The sequence below is a fragment of the Bactrocera latifrons genome, unplaced genomic scaffold, assembly GCF_001853355.1.
Source record: "Bactrocera latifrons isolate USDA-ARS-PBARC rearing strain unplaced genomic scaffold, ASM185335v1 scaffold_22, whole genome shotgun sequence".
Classification (NCBI taxonomy): domain Eukaryota; kingdom Metazoa; phylum Arthropoda; class Insecta; order Diptera; family Tephritidae; genus Bactrocera; species Bactrocera latifrons.
In genome coordinates, this window is record NW_017535741.1 from 328466 (window position 1) to 347326 (window position 18861).

Consider the following 18861-nt stretch of genomic DNA (forward strand, 5'->3'; position numbering starts at 1 on the left):
ACACACTTTCCGACGTTCCGATGGTGTCCGCTAGAAAATGAAATAAAATTAAAATAGTAGCACTGCTGACATTTGCCGCGCACTGTCAACAACGCGGGTGGGGAAAACAATAAACACTGCTAGCGGCAAAAATGGAGAAATGGAGTGATAAGAACGCTGACTTGCGCGCTGGTAAATGGATGTGACGACGTTGGTCGCGTCAGCAGGTGTTTCAGGGCAGCTCAGCGGGCCACCGTTCGCACTTAATTGACAACGCCAAGGGGAGGCTGTTGGTAGTAAATGTTTAACCTACATCTTCTTATTTTGACGAGGAACTCAATTTTTTAATGAAGTACAAACAAAAATACTATACTTCGCAATAAAAACTAGTCGTATTTTTTCCTACATACATTGTTGATCAAATGCTAGCAGGTTTTTGAAAACGACACAATTCTCATATACATATTATATAACAGAAGAGATCGTCCACGCCTTAAAACGGCTAGGATGTATTTAAATTATATTATAACGGGTGATCATGTTATTTTTGTTCAGTATTGTTTGGCTCTTCATCATGGAAAGACTTACGTTTGAACAACTTGTACAAATCGTACAACTTTATTGCGAAAATTCACGTTCTGTAAGGAACTGAAGCCGCACGACCTTCTCAAGCGACATCGCCTCGTTCTATAGGCTCTTGACAAGTTCCAAGAAGATCCGATGTTTTCGAAAAATTGTATTCAGCGATAAGGTCCTTTCTGGCTCAACGGGTACTTAAGCAAACGAAATTGCCGCAATCTGAAGAGATTAAAGAACTGCCATTTCATCTAGAAAAAACAACGGTTTCGGGTGGTTTGTGGGCCAGTGGAGTCATCGGAGCGTATTCTTCAAAAATGATGCCGTTGAGAAAGTAACCGTTAATGACGACCGTTATCGTGCAATGATAACCGACTATTTGATGTCTGAAATTGAAGCTCGTAATCTCGGCGACATTTGGTATCAACAAGACGGAACCACTTCCCACACATCGCTTCAATCAATGGATTTAATGAGAGAAAACTTCACTGACCATATAATTTCACGTTTGGGCCGATCAATTGGTCAACAAGATCGTGTGATATTACATCGTTAGACTTTTTTCTGTGGTGTAAATTCTAGTGCTATCTTTCTAAGATTAACACGTTAACTTCCGAGCTCGATTTCCTTTTCGGTTATCAGAGAAAGATAGAACGCTCCGATGAGACGTTCCTAAGAATCTCACAAAATAACCTAAAGCTTTCTTGACAAAATAAGCTCCAGAAATCAAGACACAATCGTCCTAATGATTACGCAGTTTTAATTTCAAAGAAAGGACAAAGGTGTCCGATAATGTTTTTGACTTATGTCTTGGAAATATCCTCCATTGCTGCATCTTTCCGGCATCCATAAGAAGATGAGCTAAGAAATTACATATGACTCAAGCAACTCACAACTTCCGGTCCTATTCCAAGTATCCTTTGAGTAGGCCAAAATTTCCGTTTGAAGTCAAGCTAAAGTGAGAAATCGAAACATCCCCTAAGCAGGGTTTGGGACCCGCCAAGTAAACAACGCACCCAATGAAAAATACCAACCATCCTCCCCCCTTCTGATGATAACCAGGGCAAACATCCCAATACACCAAGAAAACAACTGTGGTACAGTAGAAGGCATACACACTCCAGCTTCAAGGAACAAGGTTGAGTAATCTTTCATTACTTGTTTTCAGAAGCGTCGTATGATTGATAATATTTGGATAATGTAAATGCGAGATCAAATTTCGTTATTGATATTCAGAATATCATAATAGTATTAGAGAGTAGTCAAACTACATTCAAATTAGTTGGGAAATTAAATACAGGATTAAGAACGTGATGTCTAGTCTTTTATCAATACTGAATTTATTAAGGTCTCCAATCAATTTTTGATGGGTGCTTTGATGCGCTGTTTGTAGGTAGACATTACAATTGACTCAAGTTCGACCCAACTTTATAAAAACAATTTTAAGTCCTTATCCGTCTGAAAGCAATGGCAATCACTCAACTAATATATATATATATTAATACCGGAATTTCTCCTTGGAGACTAATGTCGAAAAACTTTTGGTTTCTGAGAATATGTAAGTCATTAGTAATTGGGTGGTTTCGGAGAATATGAAGTAGCTTGGTTGATAGGAGAACATATTCACACGATTAAGATTTCAGCGAACGTTTAGAGCGATTATTTGATACTCCCTATGTAGAGCTGCGGCATTCAACCATCACTTGAGAAACGTTTGAAAAATAACACAAAAAATTTCAAGTTAATAGGCCGAGTTTTTCGGGTGACAAAATCACGTATGCCACAGACTCTCGATGGCAAAGTGGCACTTAGCGGCAGACGTTCGCACCACCTAGTAACCACCGCAATAAAAGCACCAAGTATTCCACCCTCACCATCTTTACGAGCTTCTAACGAACCGCAAATCACACCGCTAAGTGACAGATTTGTCGGAAACACGGTAAGCGGAGTTGTACGCTCGTTTGTATGAACGGTATGTGGTAAAAGTTTGGTAATCGTATGTTTGAGTAGCTCAAACAGAAGCTTGCATTGTAAGTCGCATAAGCGTCTGAACGAGTGGGCTGGATTGGTCTGTTACTTTCGGAATAAAGGTTTTATCGTAGTTTCTGAATCCGAGATAATCTCATTCTAATGCCCTCTTTAGTAAAGAGTTGCCTTCTTAAACAACCTTTTATATCACATTTTTGTAAGATCTTCCATAAGGCATTGGACGATACTTTTTTACTTGTTCAAAAAGTCGTGGCACTACCCAACTTCCATACATTTTTTAAACGGAAAACAGAAGATAAATTGCTAAATCTACAACATTGAGTAATGGCATATCAATATGCGATTCAAGCAGGAAGCTGTGGTTAGGATTTTCGGCAAATACGGCTTTATCATGGATTTCCCGGTTTGAGTTGCTTTGAAAGCTATCTCGTTCGTATCAACGTTCAAATCCTCGCATTTGTATTACCGTTATTTTTAAAATTGTGAAGAGCTTATATCTAGGCATATAGTATAAGGTACAATAGGTAAGCAGATAATTCCAAATATATTTTGATCTTCACTTTGTGACTCCCTTCAAAGAGAGAAAAAAGGTACATGATATACTTATATATGATTTGTTTTTACAGGTTACGCAAGCAAATACCCGACAGCCTGTCAAATCTGAAAACCAGCTCAATTTTTATAGATATATATATTATAAGCATACTATATTCATTGATCGAAGTAAAGAAATTTTGAGGACACCTTCGCAAAATATTTTCTCTGAAATACTGATTCATTTATTGTTTCAATTCAATTGGCTCTTAACTAAATAAGAATTAGAACTGCCGAGATAAATGTAGCTTGGAATATCTGTCCTCCAGTCCTAAATTTATAACGTTAACTAACCACTTCAAACAGCTGCTAGTTGAAAGTCATTTTTATCCGATTTCTCATTTTTCAAAGGACTATTGAATTCCAAATCGATAAAATCAATTTTATGCTGAATTAAAGAAAATACATTTATGATCAAAGCCAGTATGATAAATGCAAAAAATAGTCTAGAGGCCCTAAACTATCAAATGCGAAGTGCTTATGTATATCATTTCCTAATTCAAACAATAATATCTAAGGTAACCTTTACTTACAATTTATATCCGCTGTTTCTCGAGACAGCCCACGTAATAGAAAGGTATGTTAAAGGCCTTGAAAATTACAGAAATTATGGCAAGTGTGATGTGAGGTTATGCTGATGGTTCCTAATACTTCTACGGTTCGGAATTTTCTAATGTGATAAGAATCAATTGGAGGATGGAGTCATGTGTAGAAGTTCWCGCAAGTGAGGAAAGTTCTCTGATCGCCATTCACTTGGGAGTGGCCAGAAGTGATTCTTTTACATATGACTCAAGCAGCTCACGACTTCCGGTCCTTGACGAAGTATCCTCTGGGTAGCCTAAGAACATCCGTTTGAAGGCGAGCTAAAGTGAGAAGGCGAAACATTCCCTGCATAGTGTTGTACGCTGGGTTCGGGAGCCGCCACGTAAAAAAATACCCCCAATGAAGAAGCAAAAGCTGACGTTGAGCAGCACCAAAAGCTCCGTCAGAATCGGGAAGGACCTCTCCGAGCTGTTCGATACCAAATGAAGTTTCAGACAAGGCGATTCCTTATCGTGCGACTTTTTCAACCTGCTTCTGGAGAAAATAGTTCGAGCTGCAGAACTAAATAGAGAAGGTACCATCTTCTATAAAAGTGTACAGCTTCTGGCGTATGCCGATGATATTGATAACACCACCAACAATGTCAGCCTAGAAATCCAACGCAGGATAACTCTTGCCAACAGGTGCTACTTCGGACTGAGTGGGCAATTGAGAAGCAAAGTTGTCTCTCGACAAACGAAGACCAAACTCTATAAGTCACTCATAGTTCCCGTCCTGCCATATGGTGCAGAGACTTGGATGATGTCAACAACGGATAAGTCGACGATGCGAGTTTTCGAGAGAAAAGTTCTGCGAAAGATGTATGGTCCTTTGCTCTTTGCCCACGGCGAATATCGCATTCGATGGAACGATGAGCTGTATGACTTATACGACGATATTAACATAGTTCAGCGAAGAAAACACTCCAGCTCTCAAAGTATTCAACGCAGTACCCGTCGGGGAACCACTCCGTTAAAAAGACCAGATGGAAAAGGGCCTGGCTTCGTTTGGAATGTCCAATTAGCGCCACGTAGCGAAAAGAAGAAACGACTGGCGCGCGGTTGTTAACTCGGCTATAATCGCGTAAGCGGTGACTACGCCAATTAAGAAGATAAGAATTAATTATAAAAAGATCTGAGCCCTTTTACTTTTTTTCTTAGATTTTCATGAACCCTTTCCTTCCCAATATTTTATTTATAAGTGAGGACCAATAGTGGCTCAATTAAACTTGTTTCATACTGCCATGCGTCACACTTTAATGTAAACATTTTACGATGACTATGTGAATGTCTAAACACAAAAGCCTTTGAGTTGCATTGTGTGCACATCATTTTGCATTCTGTTTGCGAAGAGTTTCGGAAAAATCAAAGGTTGTGCATTGTACGAGTTGTTTCTTATGAGCTCGTCAATCATAGTGGAGTTTCCAGTTTTCAAAACAATCAAGTAGTTACATGTTTAAACTAATGATTTCATCATATATATTATATAACACAAAAAAATGTAGATTCACATTCTATCAAGTATAATTTCGTGCGGGGAGGATAATACCAAAGATGGCTCAGACAAGCCTGACTATGCTGTTCTCGAATAATAACTTTATTTGGTGTCGTTCAAAAATGTTTCAATATATTTAGTAGTAGGTCGGAAGTTTTAGGAAATTCTGAAATCCAAATTTGTATGGTGCTCTGCGAGATAAAACTCTTTTGACATTGATTAACGCTTTTACCCAACGGCGGAAACTCGTCGAGACATTAATGGAATTTTTAAATATATGAGCAAATTTGAGTGGATTTTGATAATTTAAAATCCTTCTTCAAAAGATCAATGTCAACATCGGCGCTGAAGTTAGAAATATAGAATACCTTCTTGTAGATTTGCAATTTCTGCCCGACCAGTGGAGAGCAATTTATAATGAATGCAAAATTGTGCCGGAGAATTCAAAGCATGTCGAGACGATCTTACCATTAGAAAGAAAAACAAAAAACACGGAAGCGATATACATGCAGAAGTGGATGAAAACTAAGTAAAGAAGAAATTGAATTCAAAAGAAGTCGGTCTCATTTATATGGCAGCTCCATGACATGAAAGAAAATGAACTCAAAGCCGCTGCAAAAAATATTCCCATGATGTGTCTGTCCAACGAAGAACTCAGATAAGTTTACGATGCAAATTTTGAAACCCGTCTTACTCCATACAACTTATTGAATGCCGTCAATTAAAATAGTAAGTAGGGAGATATTTAAAAAACTTTATAAGGAATTAAAAATATTTTTATCCCTGTGTCCGGTATACCTCTCGCTGACCTCGGAGATACTTTTTGTATATTACTAAACCTTTCTTCAAATTTTTAACAACTCTTAAAAACCCTTCGATTTGATGGTCGATTATATGATTTCTCATAGTGATTTGCCATTATTCTCGGGTATTCTAAAATACTCCAACTCGTGATCCTAAGTACTTTATGCTATGACATTATATACCTTCAAAAATATAACAACAATATGAGATATAACAACAAACAACAAGAAGACGTAATCTAAATATAAATGTAGTGTGTAGGAGAGTTAAGAGAAATTGATCTTAGCCAAATCAGATTACGAAGCCCTACCGCGTAAGGGAGTTAGCACATGTTTTAAAATGATTTTTAAACAATTTGATAACATAAATTCAAAATTACAATATTAGTATGAAATGAAAAGTAAATTCGTATTTCGTAAATTTTTACTTTCACCCACAGTACCAACTGTTTACTATATGTTAAATTTTCCTTCATTTAATTCGACGCCTACGGCACTCCCAGACAATTTTTACTATAGCCGCATGCCATCTTTTTGTTTACCTGGATGGATCGTGGAAATTATATAAATGTTAGAGTTTCATAGTTTTTCGTATAAAAATAAAACATTTGGTCCGCTTCTAATGAAAGACGATAGATATGACGAGCGCAAAATAAAATAATAAAAAAAATTTTAAAATAAAATTTACAACACATACTATTTTAGGGCGCGGTAATAAGGTAGCTGTACAAAAAAGAAGCATGTTCCACCCAGTTTTGCATTTTTTTGAATATGTATATACAGCTGTTGACAACTAATTAGAAGCGCTTCCTTTATTGTAGGTGGCTGATGAGTATAATAAAAATGCTTAAATGCTTTTGTATACCGTTATTTATGTTCTTAAAAGTCTTGTATTGTTTGCTTTACTTTATTTACACTAACTTCGCTGAGTTCTTTAGTTGTGCAGTTGAAGTTCTTTTAATCTTTTTCCAAATAGTAAATGCGTTACGATATAGAAGGTAAATTAAGTGCGACAGCTAATTGGAAATAGTTGTTTAAAGAATGGAAATTCCTTCTGGTGCTAATTTTTATTAATTACATTATTGATTTCTGGTAAGGATTTTTTTCAAAATTATGGTTTAAAACGTATTAAAATGTATTATTCAAGTTTTTTAATGAGAAAAAGTTGCAGCTGTACACCTACCCAAAGGCGTGGAAAGAAATTTTTTATCAAGTCAAAAACATCGTTTTTATTGCCCTTAAGCATATACAGAATTTTAAAACTATTTCCAATGTTACACGCAAAGAATAACCTTAAAAACTTCAACAGAAATAGACCGCTGAATTACTACCATCGCTCGAGAAGGCCCGAAAAAGAGTTCCACTGACATTCTACATAAAACGCAAGACGAATTATGGCCAAATATACAAGATAACAATTTCTCGGCGTTTGGTCGAATTTGGACGGTAGGACAGCACGGATGAAACCACTTCTGACTAGAATTCAATGTAAACAACGCTTAGACTTTTCCAACTCTTATTGATCTTGAACAACAAATCAATGGCAGTATGTTGTTTGGAGCGATGTAACTAAAATTAAGCGCATATATTCTGATGGTCGACAGTATGTTCGCCAACCAATCTATCAAGAATTTGATCCTCGCTATGTTCCATGCGTAGTTAAGTATGGTGGAGGATCAATCATGGTGTGTGAATTTCTCCCTGGAATTTTGTAGGTTCGTTCCATACGATGGATGTCATTTTGAAAAAGAAGAAATACGTCGACATTCTAAAAAATGTCATTCTGCCATGGAGGAATTAGGCTGTTATACGGAAATTCCGACAAAAAAAAAAAAAAAACAAGCCAAAGCATACGGGAAAGTGACACAAAAGTTTTTTGCTGAAAATTCTATTAATGTTTTGAAGTGAAGTGGAAAACACATCTCTGTTAATGGCAAAAAAGCTACAGGTGACATTTTCACAAATATGGATGACCTTTTTGATGACGTTAGGACGGCATGGCCAGCAACACTAGTGCTGCGCTGTCAGAGTCTTATAACGCAAATCACAATCGATGTGCAGCAGTATTAAAGTAAAAGGGTTAAGTAACAAAATATTAACTGAAAGTAAGCAAATTTTATAAATAACAGTATTTTTTGCTTAGAGAATATTTTCGTTTCTAATTAGCTGTCGCACTCAAATCGTTGATTCTGCACATTTTTCGTTAAATTCTTCAAAAAATTTATTGGAGAATAACATCATTTACTTCTAAATATGTGTCGTTTCTAATTAGCTGTCAACAGCTGTATATAAGTAATGGTTTATTAGTTTGTAAATGTAAAGTGGCTATATAATTTCGGCGAGGAAACCCCCAGAAATAGTAGGAGGAGTGGCAAACAGTATTTATTATAGGCAAACTGGCACTGATAAAGAAGATATGGAAAAATCATAGGGTAAGGTAAAATAACGCGGTCTTCACATAAAGTTTGGCAAAAAATATGTTTGTTCTTAAATTCATCTTTGTATTTATGAAAAAGTTAGGAGCTAGCAAAATCGTGATAAATTCCAATAATGTTTTAGTTCATTTATAATACCCATTATTTTAAAAAAGATATACATATATCTCAAGAACTAATCAAGTACTTAGGTTGACTTTTATATTTAGGGATGATGGCAACACTAGTTTCGCAAACTGGAAACTCACAATTTTGTCGCAAAATTTAACACTTTCGATGGCAAGCAAACTCAGAATCTTTTGATATGTTCAAGATGAGTCGAATCCAACAAAAGTTGTTCACGCACGAAGCACTACTCAGCAAATGTTTGCCTGTTTTTTGGAAAAACTGGACTGGGACAACGCAGAACAGTAAATTCTAGATGTTTGCCACTTGTCTTTTCAGAAATGATTAAAACAAATCGCCGAAGACGGACCCCTCTCACAACGACAACGCTAGATGTAAGTACATCGACTGAAACAATTGCATTTTGAGCACTCAAAACATCGATTTGATGAGTCATCTTCTGTATAGTCCTGACTTGGCAACGAATGACTTCTTTTTATTCCCATCCGTAAAAAATAAACTTAGAGGCCAACGCTTTTCGACACCTGAAGAGGCGGTTGATGCGTTTAAAAGCCATGTTGTGGAGAGATCTTATAGGAAAATTTTGAAAAACAATTAAGCGATTTTTGATGATTAAAATATGTTTTTGTACTAGAATCCCAAAATATAAAAGGCAGCCTACGTATAAAAATAGGCTGGTGAAATCGGTTCCATTTGAACGAAACAATATAAACTAAATATGAGGATATCCGTCCGCCAAGTTTTTACCGTACACAGCATTCGCATCTTAAATATATAAATTTGTATAATCAGGTGGATTTTACAATTATCTTTCGAGCCCTAAGCAAGATGTAGAAAAAAAATTAATTGAGCACAATCAATTTTTTCAGACACTTGAAAATACTTCGCACGCCTGACATGTGGTGGCGTTAAAAAAGTTTCTGCGATTTGCAATTGAAAATAAATAAGCATTTATGAACTAATTTACAGTTAGACGACCGTTATTGCTTCAGTGATTGCAATTCCAGTCGCTTTTTGATTATTTTCCTATATAAATGCCCTCAAACGTCCCCAAAAAGCTATCAAAGTTTCGCAGCGACCGAATAAAATGCCGAGCCCATAAATCATGAATGCTCCGGAGCCACACAAAAATAGAAAACAAACGGCTACTTCTGATTGCGTGTGGTCAGTGCGGACTGGGCGACGGACGACGAGGCACAACAATGCGTAAGCGTACATTTCCATTATTATATAAAACAAAAACAAAAACAATTCAAATAATTTAACGCATTTCAATATAAATTTATTCATACACACGTCGCGTATCTTTGTATTTTTATACATAGGTATGTATATACGAGTATAAGATTATGTATGTTTATGTATGTGCTTATTTATAATGCATATTATCACATGGACCCAAATGAGCGCGAGAATTTTTCATTTAAATGAATGAGAAATAAAACAAACGGGCAAATAGGAAAACCAAAACAGAACGCCAACTGCATTCCAGTTAAAATATCGCATTTATTTTCAAAAACAAAAACAAACGCACTGAAAACGAAGGCAAGAACAGCAACAGCACCAGCACACTGAAAAACAAGCGACAAACAAAAAATTCAAAGTAATTATAATAAAAAGCTCGCCGTACATTGTATGCTGATATTACAACAAAAGAGAGGGTGTATGTGCACTAAAACAACAACAAGAACAATAAATAATGAAATTGCCGATTGACCCACTGCCACTGACGTCCACCTCAACACCCCGCCGACAAATTCTGGGGAGCGACAAGTGCGCGCAACTCAAATGAGCGGTCAGCGTTTGCACACACCGTTACAATTGAATACAAAAATGTGCGTGTATTGCCAAAAGGGTGTTTCAATAGTAGCAATTTTCCCAGGAAATATATAACACCCAGGAGGAAACGGAAACCTTATAAAATGCAATATAGATGATCAAGGTGAAGAGCTGTGTCGATTTACCCATGTCGCTCAGTTTATGAGGTATCGAACTGAAATTTTGCACACGTTCTTTGCACCCCAATAAGCTGCGCATTTGTAGGAACCGCCAATACTGGACTAATCTGGCATCTAGCTGTCATACAAACTAAATGATCGGGTTAGAGTGTTTGCGTGCAAAACTTTTCCATTTCATCAGATATCTTCAAGAAATTTGGCGTGAATTATAAGGAATTGATTCAATATAACTACTATACACACTGATCAATAAAAACAAAGTTCTTGTAAATTCTCGGTTGTATTTCCGAATATAGCTTCGGCTTTTTTGATACTAAATATGTACACACAACAATCGTAGAAATCGTTAGTAGTCAAAAACTTTGCACAATATTGTGTTATGTTACAACATTATGTACAAGTAGTATAAACAGGATCTTGGGTGCGCCTAAAATATTATAGATGGGACTGCTAATAAAAGTATATATACTTTACATCATATTCAAGACATTTACATGGACTCGAGTATTTACACGAGTATGCTCAGTAAGAATTTTTTGGCGCAGTGACTCCAATTACGAAATACACAAATTGTTGTGGATCGAAGAAAAATTCATTAATATTTTTAAGAGCAGAATATTGACGAAGAAGTGATCTTAACTGATTAACAGCTGTCTTAAAACTTCGGAGTATTGAAAATAATAAGAGCTTCAGACTAAACTGTTGTTTTACATGTGTTTATTTCATTTAATTAAACGAAAGAGAGTGGAATTAGTTACAGATATCACATGGAAGCTTAACTTAAGTTACAGTGCTATGGATTCTTCGCAGGGCTGCAATTAAATTACCTTGTTCTCTTCAACATAAACTATATTTGTGAAGAAAGAAAAAATCGACAAGAGTAACTACAATTTATTTGCTTTTTGGCTCATCGAACTGTATCAAATTTTTTTTATCTATTGGGTTTCCGAGGGGAAAAACACCCTTTTTAAACAGTTTTATTAGAATTTCTGATTGTTAACAAATCTTCCTTCAAGTCTTTAAGAATTATATCTCAAAGACCTGTATAAAATGTCATGAAGATTGGTTGAGTAATTCTCGAGAAATCTTGTCAATCATCTTCAAACACATAGTTTCGAGAAAACCCGCATTTAAAGACGACTAGCTAGCCTCGAGCGCACAAGTTCTCAAGGATGTATCTCCGAAACTCCGAAACGATTTCTTGAACCCTTGTAACTCCTTAAAAGCAAATACTTTTATCGGTGTGCGTAGGAGTAACTACTAATATGGACGCTATTAAATGCGAACCTGTGTTAGATCGAACGATCCGCATTAGAATTCAAAAGGTTACTTATTTCCACGCATAAATGAGAAGGAAGTAAGAACAGGAGAATAAGAATAATAAGACAAATTACCACTAATATTAATAAAATTTAATTCTTTTAATCATGATAACGCTCTTATTGGGCGACCCATTATTTGAACAATGTATGCATGGTATCAGTGTTACATGAAGTTCGTTTGCTGGATACGAGACGATGACTTGTCTAACAGTCAGCTGGGGGAACTTACAGTCAAATTGACGTTTTGCCAATGCCATAAGTGGAAGATGCAAATATGCAATCGAATTTATTAATATACATTTATGCCACACAAATGTACATACGCATGTGGAATGTGCCAGCCTTTTGTGGTGGTTTTGAGTATTTCGTATGGATTTCGTTTGCGGCACGCCGATCTCCTTGCAACAAAGCAATGAATATAATATTTATTTAATTGTAGGTATCTACTGCTGCATGGGTATGCTTTGAAGGAGATAAAGCAGCTGGTTGCAAATGGAAATATGTGGACTATTTAAGGTATTGGAGTATTACGAGTATATAAATAAGTCAATATCATCACAATTACATATTCTTCTACCTATGTACATATATACCATACATACCTATATGGAGAAATAGAGCATTTATGCGGTTGACAGCTGGTAATTAACGGATACTAGAGTGTAATAATATGACGCATGTCAATCAATGCATACCATTCAAACTTAATGTCTGAAATCTCGATATTTTTGTACCGAAATTTCAAATACGTGACCTTCGATTATTGGGTTAACTCAAGAATTGGTAACCAAATTCAATTTTATACTTATCAGATAGGCTGAAAAGTTCATATCGGTTGTTTGAAGGAAACCTCCTGGTTTTGCCGCAGCTGTTGGTCAGAAAAGTTACTGTTAATGACAACAAAAATTATGACTGCTTTGGTGTTCGTTGAATTATATGGCCTGTAGCGTGCCATTGCAACCATAGTACATATCATTTATGACAATACAGACATATAGTATTGTGTCGTGTCAGACCGAATTGCTTATCCAACCACTGTATTTTCCGAATTTGAGCCCTAATGATTTTGAGGCAAAAAAACTCGTATTAGGAAAATATTGTCAAAATTATGATTTTTTACTCGCTTAAAGAGCTTTTTATATATACATACATAATTTCTCTCATATTCATTCCCGAGGTATGTATTTGCGTTTCGAAATGTCCCAAAATAATTTTTACTTCAGTCATATGCATTATTTCTACATTCATAAATGTTTTTGGCGCCGCCTTTACTGAAATTTTCGCTTTTAAAATATATTTTTATTTTACAAACAATCAAAAAACGTCACCTAAACGAAGAGCCTCAAGAGTTGCACATAATTTTGGTGCCTTCGGATATGAACGCTTACATAAAAATGGCAAATGTGTCAGTATTGTGTTGAAGCAATTACGAAAAGGAACAAAGAAAGGTTCGAAAATTGCTATTTATTTTTCCGGTGAGTCATACCAAGTCAAACCATGAAATATACTAATTGTCTCGCCGATAATATGGATAACACATTGTTTATCTATATTTGGTATTAGTAATTCAGAGCAAAGTAAAATTTACTCGGCACTCCCCCATACTTCTGTTATATTTGCATATACCTATGCATATATGTAATAGTACATACGTTTATATAATAGGGTGGTCTTTAGAAGAATTAAAGAGTCGCCATCGATTTGACCAATGTCCAAGGTATTGACGCCTAAACCAATTTTTATACTTCCCTGTACTAGGTCTAGTAACAGAAGGAATCCACTCCTACATTAAATTGCAGATTCTATTTAGCATAATTCCAATAATGCGATTAATGAAAATATTCAGCGGGAAAGGAAATTTCATAATGCAAAAAGTGTTGCATTCGATTTTCACACGCTTCTCTTGAGGCCACTTTTCACAACCAAAATCAATCGCAAAAAACAGGAATAGATAGTTATCACTTGGTGTGAGGTTCGAAAGAGGTATAAGGTGGATGCATAAGAATTTCCCTACCAAGCTTTGGACGAGTCACTATCGATGTGAGTGTTTTAGCGTTGTCCTGATGGAACACAATTCCTCTCCTACCCAAAGCTAGATACTTCTGAGCGATGGTTTCCATTTTTAAAACATTTTTAAAACATTTTTTTATTATTTATTTATCTTATTTTAAATAGAAATACATTTTCCTTTCACATCCTTATATTACCGCCTTTTGAAAAAGAAAGAAGGATTTTCAAAGAACCGGTTTACTGTATTTCAAACAAGTATTTACCGTGAGATATCTTAGCAAAATTGAATGTACATATGTATAATCAGGGATTTCTCAAAAAATTAAGCTAGAATCGTTTATTATTATGAGATCCGGGAGTAAAAATTAGTTATATTCGTCCATACCTTCACCCAGTTAAATTTGGAGAATATTGGGAAGGGGCATAACTCAAACAAAAAATGTGAACATGTAGAGAATTCAAAATGAGTAAATAGAAAATATTCCTATTAAAAATTTAAGATCTTTTTTCAATAAGGTATATCACTCATAAAGTGGTAAGTTAATGGAATTCATATTGTCAAATAATGCAAAAATTTGAACGCACAAATCGACAAAAAAATTACTTACTTCGAATTGTTTCGAATCCTTAGAATATTCAGACCTTCAAGTTATTTTCCAGGATAAATAATATGTATTCAAACATTATGACTGTTTTTTTGTATTAATTATATACCTATTATAATTATATACCTATTATAATTAATTAATTAATTATATACTTATTTTCACTACGTACCTTTGTAGATCCAGCAGCTATTTCTTCATTTATGCGTACATATATATACTTGTACTACTTTCAATTAGATCGGTCTGTGAGTGATTCACTTGAAGTATTGACATAGTATAATAAATATGTATGTATATTTTTGGCAATTTTATCTTTATATGTTTTTACAATATTTAATATTTGCAATTTTGTGACACTTTAATAAATAATTTTGTATATTTAATGCACATATTTATTTGTATGCATGTGTATATATTTCTTTATATTTATATCGACACTCACACATGCAACCAAATCATAAATTTTCAATTTTCTCACTTGCCACCAACTTGCGCTGAAATAAATTAGACCAAAATATATTTTTATATTGTAAATTAAACGTAACTTGCCAAGAAATTAATATTGTTTCTCTCGCACACAATCTTTTTATTCGTATTCACTTTCATCTGAGTTTTTCGCCAAAACTTTTGCGTCTGCGAAATGAAATCGTGTAACCGACGAAATGTTAATTTTTCACATGTGTCCAAAAACAACAACCAAACACACGCACACTCACGCATATGTAAAATATAAACATTTAAAAAAAATTTGAAGCAAAGACAATAAACACATGGCAAAGAGATTAGTCCAACGTGGAGGCAAACTGAGCATAAAAACGGAAAAGTGCACACAAAATTAGGCGATTAAAATTGCTGTCACGTTTCTGCGAAGACATTAAAAGTCTAAAAGTGGAAAATAACCAAAGTGGTGGCGCAACGGGGGCTGTTGTCGCACACTGGAAGGCACACGCACTCTTACTGGTCATACTGAGTAGTTAGTTAGCCAAATTTGCTGAAGACTCACGCTTTTATTTGAATTTTTAATTTTGAACTTTTCATATTTTTTTTATTTTTGCATTCTTTTATATTTTTGAACTTTATTGTTATTGTGCTTTTATTTTTAGTCATGATAACGTGTCTATTTCATATTAGCGGTTTATCTATGTACAAATTACCAGTATTTGAAGTCATTTAGCTGAAAATTTATATTAGACACACTTATACATGAATTTGATTAAGAATAACGGGGTGCGGAAGCCGAGAAGCAAGCTTTATTAATTTCACTTTATTTGCTCGCTAAACGAAATTTTTGTGCACAGTATGTGAAACGGGCTGGGGAAAATTGGAACCGCAAACAGTGATAAAGGCGGCGCATGTCACGATTAGAGGCCTTCGCAGACAAATCGTTAGCATTTCTCACCGGTTTGTTGTTAGCCTTTTCACTTTTGATTATTAATGGATTGCTTTCTTTGTCATTTTGCACGTCGGCAGACGGAAGAAGGTGCATAAATCTTCAGGCAATTCCAAATTTACAATTCTAGATATTGGATATAAATCTTTATGTGAAACTTCCAGTGACGCAATAAAAAATGGTGGCAACTACGTTTGAAATTTCTTTTGTAAAAAAACACTAAAAAAAATTCAGTAGCAATAACGCATAATATGATTCTGAGTAACGTGAATAACGCATAATATGATATGAGGCGGGGTTTTGAGTTAATGATGATTTCTAAACAAGAAAAGTTGTTTCTGTTTGAATGGCGATCTAAAAAATTTGTTCGCAGGTTGGTGTGGGAGAGAAAAGGACGTTTGGGAGTCTATTAATTAGAATGTACAGTAAATAAAAAAAGCAATAATGCAAAAATGAAAACGAATCTTAACATTTTAAAGAGCCTCCAACATTTGTAAATTCTCATTGAAGTTTTTGAGATTCATCTTTACCTTATCACCCAACACCTAAATAGCAAATATAATAGTCGTCGTTATATTAATTGACTTCAGAACATAATTTAGTTTAATACCAAAGTTAAGTGTAACCAGTCCAGACCTTCCCCTGTCCCAAATGTACGTAATATACTGATTTTCCACACTCCGATTGGATTTGTACCGTATTTATCAATATGTGAGATATTTGACTAACTGAAAAATATATCCCGCAAACTTGCTTTCACATATCTATTATTATTATTATTTATTATTATTTGGTAGAATGAAAATTTTCTGTTTATTATAGGAAAAAGCGAAAAATAAAATGATAATAACTTTACTAAATTTAAGAAAACACATTTACAATTCATTTAAAACGGAAAATTTTTTACTATTTTCTTTCTTAAACAAAAAGTGTGCAAACAAGTAGTGAATTGAGGAGGAGTAAAAATGTCATGCAGTCGTAAGACTCAATGGAATTCATATCGTCAAATAATGAACACAATTTAACCCACAATTCAACGAAAAAATTACAAACGAAGTAATTTTTCCGGATCTGATCCCAGCGTCATTTTCTATCACAACAATTCAAGAAAAACTTTTTACAATGAAATTAACAAATAATGAAGAGACAACAACTGAGTTCGTGGCATATTTCAAAAGAAGTTTTACAAAAATTATATTGAAAAGTTAAAAGACCGGTGTATCGTCATCGATATCTAGAATAATAATTTTTTGTTATCCTTGATTAAGGGGTTCATAGAAAATGTTCCCAGCCTAGGGTGGAATCAGTTTTCTAAAGAGGTTTCATAACAAATGTTTTGATTATAATATAAACCATAAATAATTAGAAGAAAGCGTGCCTGAGTAAATAGAGTTACAGTGTGAACTGGCCTTAAAATTAGCTAAAAATTTGTAATTTTTGTTAAAAAAAATTAAACTTGTTTGACGTCATTCGATATTTTTGCATAAACGTGTATGCACTTAATTCCTTAAATTATTGTTTTTATTGTTAATGGTTATTGCTATTGCCAATTTACCATTTCAGAATTAAAGTGCAACGCTATATTAAAGAATTATGCAAAATATTGGTTCTTTTCTATTTCTCTCGCTAAAATATGTAAATATACAAACGGGCATGAAATTCAAAAATTTCGCAAAAAAGAAATAACAAAAAATTTTTAGTGAATATAATAAAAAAAACAAAGAGCAAAAATGTATAAGTATGCCTTATATATTTAGCTATGCTGAAGTATACATAAGTATTAGGGTGATTAAAAAAAAAAAAATTTCGTTTGGTACTCTGAAAAGTATGTAGGTTCCTAGACACCTCTAAGGAAGCCTCTCCAAGAATGAGTTCTTAATTGTAACGGGAAGGTCCTCCTACTTACATTTTTCCATTTTTTCTTATTATCATATAGAAAACTTTATAACTCGCTTCCAACTACTTGAAAAAATATCTTGTTCCTTAGATTTTGTAGGAAATTAAATGCTCTACAAAAAAGGTTTGTACGATTTTTTCGTAAACCCAACCGTTTAAAAGATATTACCAGTTAAAGTTTGATTATTTTAGGGAAAATTTTTTATTTCTTATGAATTTTATAACTCAATGAACTAAAATATTATGTATGATGAAACTCATAGGTTTTTGAAGAGGCTTTCTGAGAGGTGCCTAGGAACTTATTTTTCAGAGTATCAAACGAAAAAAAACTTACATTTTTTTGAACCACCCTAATAAGTATATACATATTTATATTTTTTACAGATATTTTTTTCTTTAATTTTACTGTCTCTAATCGTTAATCGTTGCACTTGGCTGTGATATCAAAAAAATAATAATTTGTTTCGAGGAACAGCCAAACAAGAATAACTTTGCGATACTCTTATAAAAATTTATAGACTTGTACATAAGTACGTGTGGTGTGTTTGCACTTTTTCAAGCAAAATTTTTTTTCCCCTCCGCAACTTGTCAACAAAAGCAAATGCAGTCAGAAATTGTGCAAACAAGAACAAAAGCAAACAGGCCGAAACGGTGGTAGCACAAAATTATAAACAACAATTTAATAGAACTAAAACAAACAAAGAACGCAAAAGCAACAAAAAAAGTAATGGCCTTGTCTTGCTGGCTGGCAAAGCACCTGTTGAACGCGCTTGAAAAATGCAAGAAAATTTGCAAGGCACACAAAAAAGTACAACAACAACAAACGCACACACACACTTAGGAACTCGAGACAAAACTGCAGCAACTTGTTTAATTTATTTATATTTTTGTAACTTTTTATTGTTTTTGCAAAGCGAGAACCTAAAACAACACAATGGCACACAGCAACAACAATAAAGAAACTATATTTCAAAAAAGTCAAATGCAAAGAAACAAACATTATGTAAATTCCACTTCATTTATGCACTTTATACAGTTATGTAGGTGTGAGTGTGTGTGTGTGGGAGTTAAAGGCGCTTCGCTGCATTTTTTAATTTCA

The 18861-nt window shown here is 34.4% G+C and overlaps 1 long non-coding RNA gene across 1 annotated transcript in view; it reads right to left on the reverse strand.

Moving 5' to 3' along the window:
- LOC108968561 overlaps nucleotides 1-14779 on the reverse strand; it is a 37264-nt gene extending 22485 nt beyond the window's left edge. The window contains exon 1 of the long non-coding RNA XR_001993339.1: nucleotides 14646-14779. This is a non-coding gene — a long non-coding RNA (uncharacterized LOC108968561). The remainder of the gene's footprint in view (nucleotides 1-14645) is intronic.
- Between the last annotated feature and the right edge of the window lie 4082 nt (nucleotides 14780-18861).